Source organism: Emydura macquarii, unplaced genomic scaffold (genome assembly GCF_026122565.2).
Source record: "Emydura macquarii macquarii isolate MOO-44397 ecotype Brisbane River unplaced genomic scaffold, CSIRO-AGI_Emac_v2 contig_1045, whole genome shotgun sequence".
NCBI classification, from domain to species: domain Eukaryota; kingdom Metazoa; phylum Chordata; order Testudines; family Chelidae; genus Emydura; species Emydura macquarii.
The window spans coordinates 19,149,274-19,167,471 of record NW_027131182.1 but is presented as its reverse complement, the minus strand read 5'-3'; positions in this window follow the sequence as shown (position 1 = coordinate 19,167,471).

Here is an 18,198-nt window from a genome sequence, read left to right as displayed (position 1 = left end):
CAATGAATTATGCTTTTTTTGCTTCTGTCTTCACAGACAAGGTCAGCTCTCAGACTCATGCATTGGGCAGCACAGAATGGAAAAAAGTGAGCAGCCTTCAGTGCTGAAAGAACAGGTTCAGGACTATTTAGAAAGGCTGCATATACACAAATCCCTGGGGCTGGCTGCAATGCATCGGAGGGTGCTGAGTGAGTTGGCTGATGTGATTGAAGAACCATTGGTCATTATCTTTGAAAACTCATGGCGATTGGGGGAGGTACCAGATGATTGGAAAAAGGCAATTATAGTGCCCATCTTTTAAAAAGGGAAGGAGGAGGAACCGGGGAACTATAAACCAATCAGCCTCAACTCAGTCCCTATAAAAATCATGGAGCAGGTCCTCAAGGAATCCATTTTGAGGCACTTGAAAGAAAGGAAGGTGATCAGGAACAGTCAGCATGGATTCACCAAGGACAAGTCATGCCTGACCAACCTGATTGCCTTCTATGGTGAGATGACTGGCTCTGTGGATGTGGGGAAAGCAGTGGGTGTGATATACCTTGACTTTAGCAAAGCCTTTTATACAGTTTCCCCTAGTATTCTTATCAGCAAATTAAAGAAGTATGGGTTGGATGAATGGACTATAAAATGGATGGAAAGCTGGCTAGATCATCAGGCCTAAACAGTAATGATCAACGGCTCGATGTCTAGTTGGCAGCCAGTAACAAGCAGAGTATCCCAGTGGTTGGTGCTGGGGCCGGTTTTCTTTAACCTCTTCATTAATGATCTGGAGGATGAGGTGGATTGCACCCTCAGTAAATTTGCAGATGACACTAAGCTAAGGAGAGTGGTAGATACCCTGGAAGGCAGGGATAGGATACAGAGTGACCTAGAATTGGGCCAAAAGAAATCCGATGAGGTTCAACAAGGACAAGTGCAGAGTCCTGCACTTAGGATGGAAGAATCCTAGGCACTGCTACAGACTGGGGACTGACTGGCTCTGCAGTTCTGCAGAAAAGGATCCGGGGGTTACAGTGGATAAGAAGTTGGATATGAGTCAACAGTGTGCCTTTATTGCCAAGAAGGCTAATGGCATATTGTGCTGCATTAATAGGAGTATTGCCAGCAGATCGACGGAAGTGATTATTCCCCTCTATTTGGCACTGGGGAGGCCTCATTTGGAGTACTGTGTCAAGTTTTGGGCCCCCCACTACAGGAAGGATGTGGACAAATTGGATAAAGCCCAACAGAGGGCAATGAAAATGATTAGGGGGCTGGAACACATGACTTATGAGGAGAGGTTGAGGGAACTGGGCTTGTTTAGTCTGCAGCAGAGAAGAGTGAGGGGGGATTTGATAGCAGCCTTCAACTACCTGAAATGGGGTCCTGAGAGGATGGAGCTAGGCTGTTCTCAGTGGTAGTAGATGACAGAACTACAAGCAAAGTTGCAGTGGTGGAGGTCTAGATAGGATATTAGGAGGGTGATGAAATACTGGAATGTGTTACCTGGGGAGGTGGTGGAATCTCCATCCTTAGCGGTTTTTAAGGTGTGGCTTGACAAAGCCCTGGCTGGGATGATTTAGTTGGGGTTGGTCCTGCTTTTAGCAGGGGTTTGGACTAGATGACCTCCTGAGGTCCCTTCCAACCCTAATCTTCTATGATGGTCCCCATTTTTCCCCAGTGAGCCTCTTATATGCATTTGTTAGTTTAGTTTAATATCAGGTGGTTGAGAAAAAAGCAGGACAGCCAGACAAAACACTTCCAGGTAGATACTTCAAGAGTTAAGAGACAATGCCTGAGCTACTAACTGTGAAGAACCTACCTTTTTGGCTTCAGCTCAGTTACACAGCTGTTTTGCCAAGGATGGGAAAGAACAGACCAAGAAGGATTGTAAACAGTTAAAAATTCTATCTGTCCAGGAATAGGGACCTGTTCACAGAGAACAGACAGATACAGGCATCCACTTGAGAGTCTGAAGAAGTTGGGTCCCCCTATGCATCCAGGGAATGGTGAGCTTTGGGTAAGAGAGAACTGCATGGAGCCCTTGTTTTGTTTTAGGATCATGGGATTCCATCCCAGGACAGGTAGAGGCATGGAGCCTAACACCCAAGGGGTGCACTCAGAGAGGCCAGAGTGGAGTTCAGGGCTGTAGCTAGCTGTATAGCCATGACAAAACCACAAAGGGGCACTTTCAGAGAGTGGAAGATAAAGAAACACATGGAGCAAACAACAGTCTGGGAAGGAAAAAGGCTAATCTAGCGGTCTTGAATCTGTTTAATTAATCCAATAAATCTACTGTACATATCTACCATGCAGTTCTCTACGATGGGTAGACAGTGGCACAGAGCTCTGTGAGAGGGACAGGTATAGAAGGGAGGAAGCCACGTAATCATCTCAAAGATCCGATAAAGCCATAAAGTGACTATCCCCATAATCATGTCACACACAGTATTAATAAATTACAGGACATTCCTACACCCTTCAGAGCGACTTTCCCCATTATGTCTCGTTATCCATCTACATCAGGCCCGTGTTGACTTTATAAGCTCTGTGGAGTCCATAGTGTACATCACATGGAAAACACTATTAAAACAAAGTTAAATAATTTAGTGAAAGTGACCCATCCTTGCCAAAAGCAAGTAGAAACAAATTTGTCGTTCCTAGGCCAAGCCACTATAGAGTTAAGATAAAGCAAGAGAAAGAGAATGTTTGAAGAAGCGAGTTCATTTCACTTTTAAACCCTTCATATGATGTGCTTCAGATCACATCTATGATATTTCAGGTGCATGGCTTTAGTTTTCATTAAGCTAGGGAGTGGTTTAAAAATTACATTAAAAATAGAAGGTCAGCTTCAATTTTCAAATGGACAGACTAAATACCCTTCCATAAAACAGGATTGCAATGTGCTTGGGTAGGAGAAGGAGCTAATGAAAGAAAACAGAATGACCCTCAAAGACATACAGCAAAGCAAAGGAAAATGAGAACTAATTACAAGAAAAAGCTCTTTCTTATCTGTAAATTTATAGAATGTTTATTGTGCTGGTGGTACAGAAGTTAATGCAAAGCAAGCAAAATTTCTCAACTTTGAGAGCACATGTGGTTCTTTTTTGTTTATTCTGCTTTAAAAATATGAGTCCTACTTGCCCACTAGACAGGTTTTTGCAATCTCTCACAGTCATAATACTACTAAAATTAAGTAAGCCTTATTTATGTTCCCAATCTTCAAGGCAAGCAGAACTTAATCAAACACTGTACTTTCTTCAGCTAAAGCTTCTAGTAAACCTCATCATTCAACTTTCCTGTGTGATACTTTATTCTGTGATATACTGTGAGTCAAATAGCTCTATAGCCCTAGAAAGAATCAAGTCTATTTAAAAAATGTATTTGTTTATCCTTGCTTTAGACTACCTTATTGATGACTGCAAAGTGCTTCAAGTCTCTTATTTGAGCGCTGCTACAAATGAAAAAGATAGATTAGGTAAGAACATGTTGCATGACAGAGCTGAGTAACTACTGCAAAACACTAATAGTCACTTTGATTTTTAAAGAAATTCATTTTGGCCATGCTTACACCTATTCCGCATTCATCTGGAATGCGAGAAACTCACACTCACAAAGAGTTAATTTCAAAGATGCACACACAAATATTTCCAAAAACTGAATTTTCAATTTGTGTGCATGAGATTTTGAACCAGAAATTCTTGGACTCTCTGCCAATCAGGGGTTAAAAACAATCATGTGACATCTGACTAACCAACATAGTTTGAATAATAAATATTCCATAAAGTTAAAAAAAAACCTATTGAATAATTTTGAAAAAAAAAAAGGAATAAATTCAGGAAAATCTTGATCTTCTCATTGATATTCCAAGAGCAGAATGTGAAGTTATATCCATCAGATACATTTTTCATTGTGAGTTGACTTCTCAGCTATACTGTAGTATTTTATGTTCCAAATTCATAGAGATTCATCTTGGGGTAGATATTTAGCTGGGATAAGACCAGCTTCTTTGTTTGGGGATGTAAATTGAATTTCTTGCCAGCCTCCCCAAAAAGGGTGGCAAACATTCATTCCTACCATTCGTTCTGGCTGTAAATATGAGCCCTTAGAGGGTAAACTGATTTGTGGACCTAAATTGTTGCTCAAGGAGAAAGGCCTCAAGATGTACAGATAGCATCTCGATTCAGAGGTTGTCTGCCTCCTTCATGGTGCTCATATTGATCAAACAGGAGGTACTCTATAATGCACAAAGTGGGACCCTATGTGGCAAGTCCCAGGTCACACCTTAAGTACTTGGCAAAGATGCTCTACTGTCACCTATTCCTTTGCCTTAACCACAGTAGGGACCATCTTCCTCCTTTCTCAATCCTTATAATATATTCTGAAGATACAACTCCATCAAGGGGATGGGGTGGTGCTATAAAACCAAGAATGTTGTTCAGGAGGTTTGGGTAATCACTTGAATCCTAAAAAAGAATTATAAGCTTTCACATGAAAATTCGTCCAGTTGATTTTATATGTACCTGGGTTTGATGTTTTTCCAGCTCTTCCACGTCTTCTCTTCCCAAATACCACTGTCACTAGGAGCAGCGCCTCTTTCTGTCTTAAATGAAACTGAATGGTCACCACCTGAATAGCTCAGTTTGCAAACCCTGCTGGAGCCACTATCTGTTTTGGTTGAATCTTGTTTTCCCTGATCTCACACCAAATCCATTAATACACATAGTGGATATTCATCATTAATGGGCATGATGGCCTATGAATGAACCTGGATTTTAGTGTATCTAACACTGGTTCTTGTACTACAAAACCAAATTCTACTCTATTCAATATCTGACAAATATTTATAACAGTGTTAACACACTAACTAGAGAAATCTGGAATGGGAGATTATATATCTATATCTCAAGAAACCACCATTGAAAACTAAGTAATTATTTACAGATTGCTTGTTTAAAAACGTAGTAGATATCTAAAGCTGTGTTTTAACTTTGATGTGTCTTATCACCAAAATGATGCAAACTGCATGGTCAGCACCTGAATCTTTGCAAATATGTAAGGTTGAAAAATAAATTCCAGTCAAAGCAAGCATTTGGTAGTGTTTCAACAAGCTTTTCTTTATATATCTGCTGTTCTCCTAAATCAATTATTAATCTGTAAGTCATTGTACTTAAACTATTTTGGTTTTATAGAGATGCTGTTTATTATAGTTTAGGTTCTGGTGTGCAGAGCAGTGATAAAATGTTACATAAGAAGATTTATCTCAGTCATTATGCCTTGGTGATTTTTGCTATGCACCAACAGACTGTTCAGTAATATAAACCCTATTTTATTTTTTATTAAATTAATTTTCCATCATCCTACATATAATTACCTGAATTCTCTCAACTACATAGATATAGCTCTTGACACTATATTGAATACTGACAACAAGGGAATGTTTAAAAAGAAATGTAGCTGGATAGACTCCTGAAATACTCAGGGAGCTGATTTATACATTTGGGTAAACTCAGTTACAATACAAGAGCTGGATAAGTAGTGAGGAAAATTATTCATGAACACACTTGCACATCTTTTTCAGTTTGGCTACATTCCCACCCCTTTCATTTGCTTGTTCACAAAATATACTGTTTTCTGGGTAAGACCCATACGCAACCAAGAGAATTCTTGTATCAATATATTTACATTTAAGCCAAAAATGTTTGCCCCCTGTTTATACAATCAGGGAGCAGACACAACAACATGTGACATAGCTGAACAATCACACATCACAAGTAAATAGTCAGAGATACGGTTGAAGTGAATAACTTGCAAGCAACCCACTGCATCAGACATGTTCACATAAAGCTTTTTTTAAAGAATAGCACATCATACAACACATACATTCATAAAGATCAAAGGGCCAGACTCACCAATGTACTGTGGCCCATTTACACCTGTCCAATAAAGAAAAGGGGCTGTAAAACCTGGTGGATTCAACCAGCTAAGGATCTTCCTGGCATGGGGGAATCCTCAGGTGATGTAGAAGTGTAGGAAGCAAGGCCAAGAATAACGGGTATAGCTGGAGTGAGTTTCCCTGCTCTCCAGAAATTCAGAGCCAGTAGAACAGTTCCCAGGGGCTGTTCTTGTCTGGCATAGTTCAGAGCAATCTTGAGGCTTCTCTAAACCATCGTAGGAAGTAGGCCAGCATCAAGATAGCCACATAACCAAGGAACTGCAAGTAGCATCTGTGTCCCCCACCCCAAAGCTGCATCGAGTGCTGATCGAGTACGACTGAAAATCTGGTCCAAAATCTGTTCAAGGATAATTTGGGAACAGGAAAAGAGTGCCAAATTAGATATTAATGAGGAAAATTATTTTGCTGAGCACTACCCAGAACCTAATCATCATATGCTTGATTTTTTCCTGTGGGACTGTGGCTATACTATCTAGCTATTCTGAAGACCACAAAACCTTAGTACCTGATTATGCTTTCACTTACACTGACTAGAGTGAAGTTACTCCTGATTTACATTGGTGCAAATGAGAACAGAATTTGTAGAATCCAAAGAGTACAAAACCGAATTCATCTAGCATAGAGCATGCCATTATATTCTGCAGTTCTTGAAGATGGCAGTAGGACTTTGCTGCTAAAAATATCTTAGCTACCATAATAAAAATAATAATAATAAATCACAAAGCTGAATTTATTTCTAGAAGAGAATAAAGGCTAGATTCTTCAAGCTTTATCGCACACTTAAAACAGTCATGCAGCTACCCCATTTACTTCAATGGGAATCATTGTGGATAAAATTCATCCTGATACAGAGGAGTGGCACAAAGACCTCCCCATCATTTAAACCCCACACACAGGGATGCTGCAGGGTGGGGGTCTGTGACTCAAGGACCCTTTGATGCCAACTGGCAGAGGGTACAGGGGGGCATAAGGGTTACAGTGATCCCCGGATCAGGTATTTACATTTTATATCAATTCTGTCATATAAGGTTTCTACTGAAAGCCTGTCACACTGGCCTTCACAATCTTTGCAAAACATGTGTGCAGACAATATGCAAGGAGATACATATATATATTGGAAATTACATTCTGAAGGCATGATAGTTAAAGGCAGGTCACCCAGAGGTAACATGCTTTGAGACAGACTCCACCAGACAGGGGGTAGGAAACACTTATCTCCCTAGCTAACCATTGTGCATTGTGTGTCTTACAATAGATGTCTATTAGCACTTGACTCAGTATGCCAATAGTTTGTGGTGACTTCAGAAGGAAAATTAACAGTATACAGTGTGGGAAGGGGATCCCTGTTTCACTGCTGACAAACATAGAACTGATCTAATATCCAGAGGGTACGAAAAGACACCATGGCATCCTTCATCAGGGGGAGACAAGCTGCCAATGGCCTGGGGGTCTCATGAAAGGAGAGCCTTAACTATCCTAGTTAAAATACACTGAGAAAAGGACTGGTGGGAAAGCAATACCTTATTAGACAAGACAGCATCTTGTTGGGTTCTGACTCTAGAATGTGCATCATGGCTTCATTTTGTATGTAGCCCTTTGTTTCCAACATTACTGTTTGCTATTGTATGAATCTCTGTTCTTTGTTCAATAAACTTACACTTGCTTTTCTCTATACACAAATCTAAGTGCTTTCTGTTACGTGGGGTTGCATTCTAAGGTGTAACTAGCAGGCTATGGTGTGCTGTTCCTTTCGGAACCGAGGATCTGGGAGTCATTCTGCGGGTGTCCAGTGGAACAGCACCACAGGTTGGTGCCTGGAAGTTGAAGTGTGCCTATCGCTAGCCTGCATGGGGGACAGTGGAGGCTGATTGGGTGGAGAGGGGTGTGCTTTGTATTGCCTGTGGCTGGGAGAGTCAGGGAGCTGATCCCGAGCAGGTACAAACCAGGCTTCCTCACATGGAGGGCAGGTGTTAGTGAGTCCTGCTTGAGTCTTTGTTATTAGGAAGGAGGCAGCATATGCTCTGCCCTCAGTGCTTAACTGGCAATGAAAGAGGTGCTGGGGCTCAAGTAAATTTTTTTTTTTACACTCATATCAGATGCAGCAAGCCCAGAGGTGCCGGGGCTATGAACCACCAAGCCTAGAAGTGCCAGAAGCCCTGGCACAAATTAAGCACTGACTGCGCTCCTTTTCAGGGTTTGTCCTGGTTGGCTGGGAGAGGTGGGAACTTTGCCCTAACAGGCTTCTGGTCGCTGACCCTTGAAGGAACAGTACCACAGGTTTTTCCTCAACCACTGATTATTCCCACAGGACTACTTCTTCTCTCCTAGTATCTTCCTCTGCCATTTTCTTGGCCCTTGTGTACATCAAAACTGAAACCTAACAGGGCTGTGGCATGGAACAGAGGTTGGCTGACCCATACTCCCCTTAAAGGAGACTGATCACCCCTGTTGCAGACCCTTTGGGGGTGGGCTGAGAAGGGGCCTACGGATCCACATTTCTGCCGATCCAATGGTCCAAGTACCCTTGGTAACTGGCAGTGAGGAATGCAGCTGCAATGGCAGGTTCTATGGTAGCCAATACCCTTTCCCCTGGTTTAGGGGGAATGAATGTTACTTCCCTACCTGCATCGACTCCAAATATACTAGGCTGACGTGAATTTCATCCTGTTTGACAGAGGATTACTTGCACAAGTAAGGATTGCAGGACTAGGCCTTCAGTCTTACTTCTTTAAACAAGGTAGAACATTACTCTGTAAATTATTTTTGAAAAAATGTAAGTCATGAGGTAAACCAATGCATAGTAAAGACATGATTACTCCTCATATATCTGATCCTAATTTCAGAAATCTATTTCTTTTAGGTACCGTACAGCCCATCAAATACTATACCATTTATAGACAGATTTAATGTCGTTATCTTCAAGAGATTAATAGATTAATGTAATGTTTCTAATTGTTCAGGAGCTAACAAATCTGGACATCAATATAGTTTTATTAATTCTTTTTGGGGGTCTGTGAAGCTTTGAAAATTTTAATATACTTTTTAAAAAAATGTATAACTGTCTCTTCCAGTTGTGACCAATATATTGGACTCAGGCTTATTCTGATGAATTTAAAAAATAACAGTTTGTTTCATGCCCATGGAAGCCTTCATCTCTAACAAAGCAAGAGGAAGTGGTGTGAATTCATGCGCACAGCAGTTCTACAGATTACACATACTACAGGAATCTGTTGCCTGAGGCACATCCAGAAATATCAGAAAAAAATCTCACTTGATCCTAATGTTTGTCTTAACGTGTCATATTTTAGGGCTCTTAAATATCCAGTACAGAGTATAAAAGGATTTGAAATGCAAGAGTAACTTTGTGAGTTAAACAATACCGTTTCACACCATGTGCTTCTATTGTATTTGATATCACAACATGAAATACATAAAACATACATCTATCTACAGAGAGAGGGGCTGAAGAGTGTGTCTTACTATCCTCTAACTATATAGAATTAGAATTGTTCAGATGTATGTCATAGGCCTGTAATTCCAAAATCTACAGGACCTACTCCTTTACCTAAAGTGATAGGAACTGTGCTTTTGTAACAGGAGAATCTGAACTGTAGAACCACTGCCTCCAAAGATTTCCAAGTGTGCAGCAGCGTGGCAACAAGGAGGACCTGGGGGGCCACAGATTTGTTACAGCAGTCCATGCTCTTGGGGATGCCTAACTTTACAGGGCCAGGAAACTGAGCCCGTATGAGTGGAGGGTGAAAGTCTCTTCAGGCTGCTGAGGACAACCTCACTTCCCCAGCTCCTTGATCTGATTTCTGGCCTGCACTGCTGCAAGCAGTTCTTTCACTGTCTGGCTGGAAACAGACACTCCCCCTGCTAACAGGCCACAGTTATCTTTGGAGCATACTGGGAGTTTCCTCTTCTCCTTGTTGGCTGACGGTGTCTCAGGTTCCTTCCCTATCTATATCTGCCTTCACAGCTCTAATCTCTTTGTTATCTACTCCCTGCAGTCTGCCATGGCAGAGTTCCTTATGCAGAGTTGTGCAAAGAACTTCAGCAACATTGAGGAGAGTTTGCCATTATAATCAGAAAATGAAGATATTTTGTAGATAAATTAAAAAAGGCATAGAGACTTAGATCAGTGTTTTACTCTATCTATGCAAGTGTGGATTTTGAATGTTGACTTGTTTGAATAATGGAATATCCACATGAGTAAAGGTTGCAGGATCATGATCAAATAAGAGCTTACTATTTAAGGGCCTAATCCTGCACACTCTCTTACTCACACAAATAGTCTCATTGTCTTTAACAAGACTCTATGCATGAGTAAGAACTTCTTAGCAGACAGTCCCAAATTAGTCAAAACCTGGCAAGAACTGCCACAGAAGGGAAAGGATTGTGACTCTTTTATAAAGTCTCTGGGCCAAATCTGGCCTTATGACTAACATGGCTACCCAAATTTCTCTGTTTGTAGAGCACTTTCTTCCAAGCTATCCTTACTCAAGGATAGTGTGGATATCCATAAAGTATCATTCAGAATGTATCTTTCCATGAATACAGCTGATTCTTGTGGTAATTATGAATATTTTTTTTGCCAAATTAACTGAGTACTCCGCTCCAGCTATACTTTTATATATCCTGTGATGAAGGGTCATTTTAGGGTATATTTGTATTAAGTAGTTTTGATATCCAACTGGAGATTCTTCTCTCACTCTCTAAATTAGACAACCACGTAGTGCTTCCTTTTCCTTTTCTTAAAAGCTATTTGTTTTGTTTTGAGAGTGCAAAAGAAAGATGAAAATCAGTCCTTTGTTTTTGAAGCTGAAATTACTATAGGTAGTTTAAGCAAAGCTGCTGAGGAAAAACATTCTGTGTAAACTATCAACCTGTGCTTAGCATGTGACCATCCATAGCTTTAGGCTGCACTGTTTTCTGATCATGGCCCAGGTAAGTTGCTCAGCTGAAGCAACATAAACACTATTGTGAGCAGGCCAGAAGTTAGATATAAAAATTTAATTCAATTGTGCAGTGCACATTGAGCAAGCATCAAGAGTAGTTTTGCCTGGACAAGGAGTGCAGGATAAGGATCTTCATTATGTAGCACAATTATTAATTTTAGGATGTATTTTAAAATGTGTGCCATGGGGAAAATATCACACATTCCAAATTAGCAAGAGAAAATGATGTGTTAGTAATTATGTAGACTGCAACAGCAGCCATCATGTGTTAAGCATTTTTCAAACACATAGGAAGCAACAGATCTAGCTAGAGTATAATCTAAGATGGATGAAGGGTGGGAAAAAGGAATGCAACATATAAGCAAGGTTATAGTAAGCATGTAACAGATTTGTTTGTTGTCCCCCATCTCCCCATTTAAAAATACTAAAAATCCCCTCTGTAATTAAATCTCATCTTCTCCCATATTGATTCCTTCTTCAGTTTTAATATCCTTATGCCCCTTCATGGATGTAAACTTATTGACTATAATAAGTAACATAACATTTTATATTGTGTACCAAAATAGTAGACCTCTTACCCATTTGTAGTAAATAATCTATAAACAGAAATGGAATAGATTCTACAAATAGAATAATCTCCAGTGAAATAGAAAAGCCCTGAAACAGCACTGAAGACCATAAAGAAACCCAAATCATCTGAGGACCAAGGAAGCCCCTTAAATTCCTGCCCCTAATAAAATGTATTTCTCCCTTATCCAGATGGTGAATTAATCTAGCCCAAATTATAAAGATATGTTTATTGAAATTGACTGAAGAGTATTATTGACAATAACCAAAGGGAGTGGATGATTACTTCAGGGTCAAACTCAAATCATAAACATGCCTTGTGTCTTGAGTTTTGAACTCTTGGGATTGGCAATGCTATCTGAGCTACGTCAAAAGCCTAAAATATGTGTGGGAGAAAGGGCTAGATACAACTTCAAGAATGTTAGTGAAAGTCCTAGTGAAGCCAAGTATTTTAGTAGCCATTCAGATTTTCATTGTTCCTGTTGGAAATTATCATCATTTACTCATCTATTCTCAGACTCTGAAAAGCCCTTCCTCCTTGAAAAGTCTGGTAGTAGTGGCAGATTTTCCACACGGAGTGAGAGGGATGATAATGAATAATAAGGGAAGTTTAACTTTATGACATCAGATCCAACATTCATTATATTCACAGCAGCTAAAATGCCACCTGTTGGTTTATAATACCTCAGCTTCCATTCTTTTCTCGGCCAATTACCAAGGAGCATCAGAAGGAAAAAGGGGAAGGAAAAAAAAAAGCTTTTGAAATGAATGCTATAACTGGAAGAAATCATTGCCAAACCCCAAAGAGACAAATGGATGACAAATTACATGCATAAGTATATAGGTAAATTGCTGACTGTAGTACCACATAGGCAGTTTTTAGTGCAGCTTAAAAGTGGTGGAGAAGCAAATTTTTGCATACCGATGTATTTTTGCTCCAAGAAGTGCTAAAACATTAAGATTACAAGTAGTATTATTTTATGTCTGACAATAATGTGTTGCTGTCTTAAATTTCACCTATCACTTTACTTAAATGAATAACATTGTCTTTACCATTCTTTTTCTTCAGATCGAAATGAAATATTAAAATGTAGAACTGACATCAAATCTGTATTTTTTAAATGGGTGGGAACTTAGAGAGCTGTAATTTACTGTACTTTCATGGAGCTTCACAGTACTTAATAAATGAAGAGTTTGCTTTTCTTGGGGCAATGAACCGTATTTTATAGATGACTGTGTAAGTTGCTTACAGGAAAAAAAAAAAAAAAACCCTTAGAAGTGCACAATATAACCATCAGATCAGAATTAAAGGGACACTATCCCTTGACGCTCAGGATCAAAAATTAGTATTTGGGGTTTGTTTTTGTTTTAGTAAAGATATTACAAAATCTGACATGGAGAAACATTTTCAAATAGATCATTAAAAGTTTTAATTATTATAACCCTTAAGTCCTAGCTGATTGCCTTGTACAGCCAACCAATTTGATAGATGTTTTCAACAGAGTGAAGTAAAAATAATGTCTGTGACATTAATTTATCCCTTGTTAGAGATGTAGGCCCAGATTCTCCTTTGCATTCAGGGCACAACATTGCATCACCAGTGCAAATTTTCTCTAAACCTTGTGTATCTGACCAGAGCAGGGCTGGCATAGGTGGTGACCCTATTCCAAAAGAGATATGGTCAGGGCTTCAAAGTATAACCAAATCCCAAGCATTCAATCATCAGGCCTCCAAAATAAAGAGATTTTTTTTTTTTTTTAATCTCCTGATTTTTGAAGCCAAACGAAACAGTTCTGGTTCCTTTTGTTTGCCTTCTTTGATTTCTGGACCTACAGGGTACACCCAGGTCATGTTTTCAAGCTTTTATCTGTCACACTGAGGGCTAGCAACTTACTTTTTTTGTTAATGAAGAATTAAATTCTCACTTAATCACATGCCTCCAGGAGCAGAAGTTTAAAGAAAAACATCAATATTGCAAGATTTGTGATTAAAAAAACAAACAAAAAACCTGTAAGCGTGGGTAATACAGCTTCTCTATGCCCAAGTGATCCCTGATTGCCATAATGAGACCACTGACAGCTGGTACAAGTTTTGAGCAGCCCTTAGGCTGTTTAATTAATTCAGGAGGAAGCAAAGGAAGGGAGGGACATGACAGATTAGTGCATGGCAACTGCAGCAGTTGGAAAGGGGGTATACAAATCTACCTTAAAATCAAGCAGTGCTTGGCCATATTCAAAGATCTTGGCCCTATTTCTTCCAGAGCTAAGGTTCACTGCCCTTTATGGGACTAAATCTGGAGAGCTACTGAACACTTGCGGCTCCCATTGAAGAAAGAGAGAGTCAGCATCTCTCCAGAGTTGGTTGATAACACTGAGTAGCATACTCTGAAAGAAGTCATGTTAGAATTTATTCCTCCTTAGTATAGTACTATGATATTTTACAGAAAACAGGCTCCACATAACAAGGGAGAGAGATAAAATGCTAACTTAGTCTTAAACTAACAAAACTATCTACAGAATGAGAAAATTGAACAAAGCTTCAAAGAAAAAAAGAAAGTTAAAGACAGACACTATGAGAACCAGCACTTAAATACAGTGCACAGAGACCAAACTAAAATTAGATACTAAGGTTCTCTTACTCCCCATTTCTTTCTTAGGAATAGGAGATGCTATCCCAACTGTAGCTTCAGTAGGCAAGCCTGACTTGCTATTCACTGCCTGGAAGAACCTTAAACTAAGCACTCACCAGATGAGTCTGAGATTTTGATTCTATTCCAAATGATGATTCCTGCAGACAGCCTTTGTTGACTTATCCTTCCCCCGCCCACCCTTCAGAAAAACTTGTGCCATATATCTATATCCTATTAGTTTCCTTGGCAGCTTGGCATATGGTTCAAGTAGCTTCCCTCGGCACATGCCCATTAAACCTCATATCTGGATTTAAACATTTCTCGCAAAACAACCCAAACACAGTGGCATTGTGCTAACCCATGAGGACCAGAAAGCTCTTACCTCATTCTGCACTACAGAATTTTTTGCTGTAAATTGAAGCTCTAGCTGCTGGTGTTGGGAGAGGTCACTTTAAACAGTATTCTCATACAAATGAACATAATGCCTGTTCTCAATGCAAAATGTGAGTCAGTGTCAATCACTGATATGAGTTTGTATTTCCAAATTTGTTCTCCCTACACATGAAATAAAAAGGAGTTTTTCACAAGATGTTGCTATACCTGGTTATAATCAACAATTTCTAGGTTCCACTGAGTCTGAGCTTATGATACCTGGTTATCTAATTTTAATCCCTATTTGGTCTTATGAGGGCAGGGAATGGCAACTTTCTTCCTTTTCCTGTAGAGTATTCATGCATCTCTAAATGTCTGTAAACAGACCCAGATATGAGAGTGATGGATGCATTACAGATCACAGAGATGATTATAGCCACAAAAAAGCAAAGATGTTTTCTCATGACACCAGTCAGAGTCAGGGAGGAGGGCTACAGAGGAGGACAAGGGGCTCTTCAAAGTTCTAATAGAAGCCTAGAGGAAAAAATACTTCTCCCCACTAAATTGCTAAGCCTGTAGGAGACACAAACTGATGACAGGCCACATGCATAAAAATATAGGCAAACTGCTGACTGTAGTATCACATAGGCAGATTTAAATGCAATTTATAACAGTGGGTGAGCAGATTTTGAGGTACAGGAGGTGAATTTCTTGCTCCAAGGAAAATAAACTAGACAACTGAGATGAAATATGGGACTGCATTTGAATTACAACATAAATCATGGGGTGAAAAAGGTGAACAAAAGCCTTGACTTGTGAAAGTTATACAAATGAAAAAAATGTCCCTGAAGGAGGAAAAGAGAGAAGCAGTTTAATTCACTGATAGCTCTTCTATTGGTGTGTGTTTATTTATTGTGGTGAAAGGAAGTGTGGAGATATTTTAGGCACCTAAAGGTTCAGATTAGCTCCTATAACTGGATTACAAAAGTACCTGGATGCCTCTCTCTCATGGAGTTAAGCACCTAGGCACTTTTGTAAATCCCCATAAGAGCCCAAGTGCATCTTTAGGAGCCTAAAAACCTTTTAAAATCTTGTCCTTAGACTAAAATCTTCAAGGCAGGGAACATGATTTCAATTTTTTTTTTAAAAAAAAAGAGATATGTAAACTTATGGTGCTATATACATAATAAACAAACAATAATTTGAACACAATCATTGCAAATTAATTTGGCTGGCTAATCACCCAATTTACATGGACTGTCTCAGCAACAGCATTCAAAAAATGGCAGTCCTAACACCATAGTTCCCCCTTATTCCATTTTGGTTCAGTATTGAATCTGATTGATTTCATATCAAGAAACTAATCATGTGGCCTTTGTTTTGGACAGGGGTCCCATCAGCTATCTATCCCCTAAAGGACTCTAATTGCATTTTACATTTATCCTGAATGAAGGGTGGCTATTATGCCCAAAAGCCTGAACAAGATTTCATCCAGTCCTCAGCATAATGAAATTTTATATAAATCATCAAAGCTAGCATTCTTTAATTCAGTATCATCAGAAACTGAATGCAGGCAGATTGTGTATGGTCACAGTTTAGTAAGCTATTGGTACATTGCAACAGGATATCATTGGCCAAAAAAATTATTTCAGAAAGGAATGATGAAAGTTTTTGAGAGTGAAACACACACTAGGGATTGCATGGCTCGGGGGGAATGGTAATAGTAATGGTAATAGCAATGGCTTATAGAGCTCTTCCCATCTAGTTCACTGGTTGAAATCCAGCCTTCTTTAACAATAAGTGAATATTAGTGCCAACAGATAAGCATTCAGTGGTCTATGTAAAATGCATCAAAAAAGCTTGAGGTATAGACATACAAGCATTATTCCACACTGTATGGGGATAATAGTTCTTCCCGTGTGCAACACAACTGCACTATTCACTTTTAGACATTTCCTTACTGGAAAAATAGAAGGAATACAGAGAAAGGAAACAAAATTGAATAGTCTGTTTGTAAAGGGTCTGACTAAGGAGGAGGCCTATATGAGGAAATAAGAAATACATAGCTATCCAGTGTCTGAGTGCAGGACATGCTAACAGCCTACAAATATCTCAAGGGTGTAAATACAAGGGCTAGTCTACACTAGAACTGCTACAACAATGCCACTGCACCGGTGCAGCTGCACCACTGACACTCTATGCCGACAGGAGAGAGCTCTCCTGTTGGCATAATAAAACTATGTCTGTGAGAGGTAGTAGCTATGTCAGCAGGAGAAGCTCTCATGCCAACACAGCTCTGTCTACACCAGCGTTTAGATTGGTGTAACTTATGTCGTACAGGGGGTGACTTATTCCCGCCCCTGAGCAACATAAGTTATACTGACATAACCTGTAGCATAGACAAGCCCCAAGAATACAAGAATTCTATTTAGTGTCATAAGATGCTGTAATTAGTAGTAATAAGAAACTGAAGGGACATCAGCTTTGAAATCCTGCCTATTTAAAAAAAAAAGAAAAAAAAAGAATGTAGAGTAGTATCAGGTCCTGCAATTACCCAGGAGTGTCCCTGCCAATTTCATGAATTTTAAATTCATGTTTTCCTGTTTTGGTCTCAGAAAGATACACACACATGAAAAAAAGGGGAACTGATTAACTGACTAAGGAAAGAACTGCAAAATGCACAAAGAAAACAAGCTGAAACAATAAAGGAAGTCTCGAGAGTTCTTTCTAAGCTCTTTCAGTTACAGTGATCTTGATTATTATTTGTAGTAACAGTAGGTAAGAAAAAAAATTAGGCAGAAGTGTAATTTTTAAGCTGATATTTCCCCTTTAAATTAAAGAAAACTGAGGCTAAATAGTAGCAAAATTTTTGTACTATTGAGGTAAATTACATTGTAGCTTAATCTCCCAAGGAAAGTAGTGGATGTCTCATAACTTGAGACAGATACCTGAGAGGTCTGTCTTTTTTTTTGTATATATATACTTTGGCAACATTTGTATAGCTTGTCATGCCTGTAAGGGCTCACGGAATTGAAACAGATATTTAAAAATATACTGGATTTTAAAAGAATCTAGACTATACAGTAGGGAACATTCATGCACTTCTGAAGGATGGACAGGATGATCCAATAGGTCTTTTCATCTCCAGTTTCTCTATATTAGATTATCTCAGTTTATTTCCAAGTATGGAAATGTCCACAGCTCAAAAACAACTGAAACAGCTCAGAACCAAGGCCAAGGAGTGAGACCAAGGCTGGAGAAACCAAAGTGATCAAACAGTGCTCGCTCACTATATATGGTGGTGATTCCACATCTGATTTGAATCACACTGCCTTGCCAATGTGGGGGATTCATAGATTGATTGGCTCTAAGGTCAGAAGGGACTGCTGTGATCCACCTAGTCTGACCTCCTGTTTAACACAAGCCATACAATTTCCCCAAAGTAATTCCTGTTCCTCTATTGACTTAAAAATTGCTGGTGATGGAGAATCCATCACAACCCTTTACAAATTGTTCCAGTGATTAATTACCCTCTCTGTTAAAAATGTATGCCTTATATCCAGCCTGAATTTATTCAGCTTCAACTTCTACCCTTTGAATATTGTTAGACTGAAGAGCCCATAATCAAGTTTTTGTACCCCATGTAGGTGCTTAAACTGTGATCAATTCACCCCTTAACCTTCTCTTTGTTAACATTACTAGACTGAGGTCACTGAGTCTTTCCTTATAAAGGC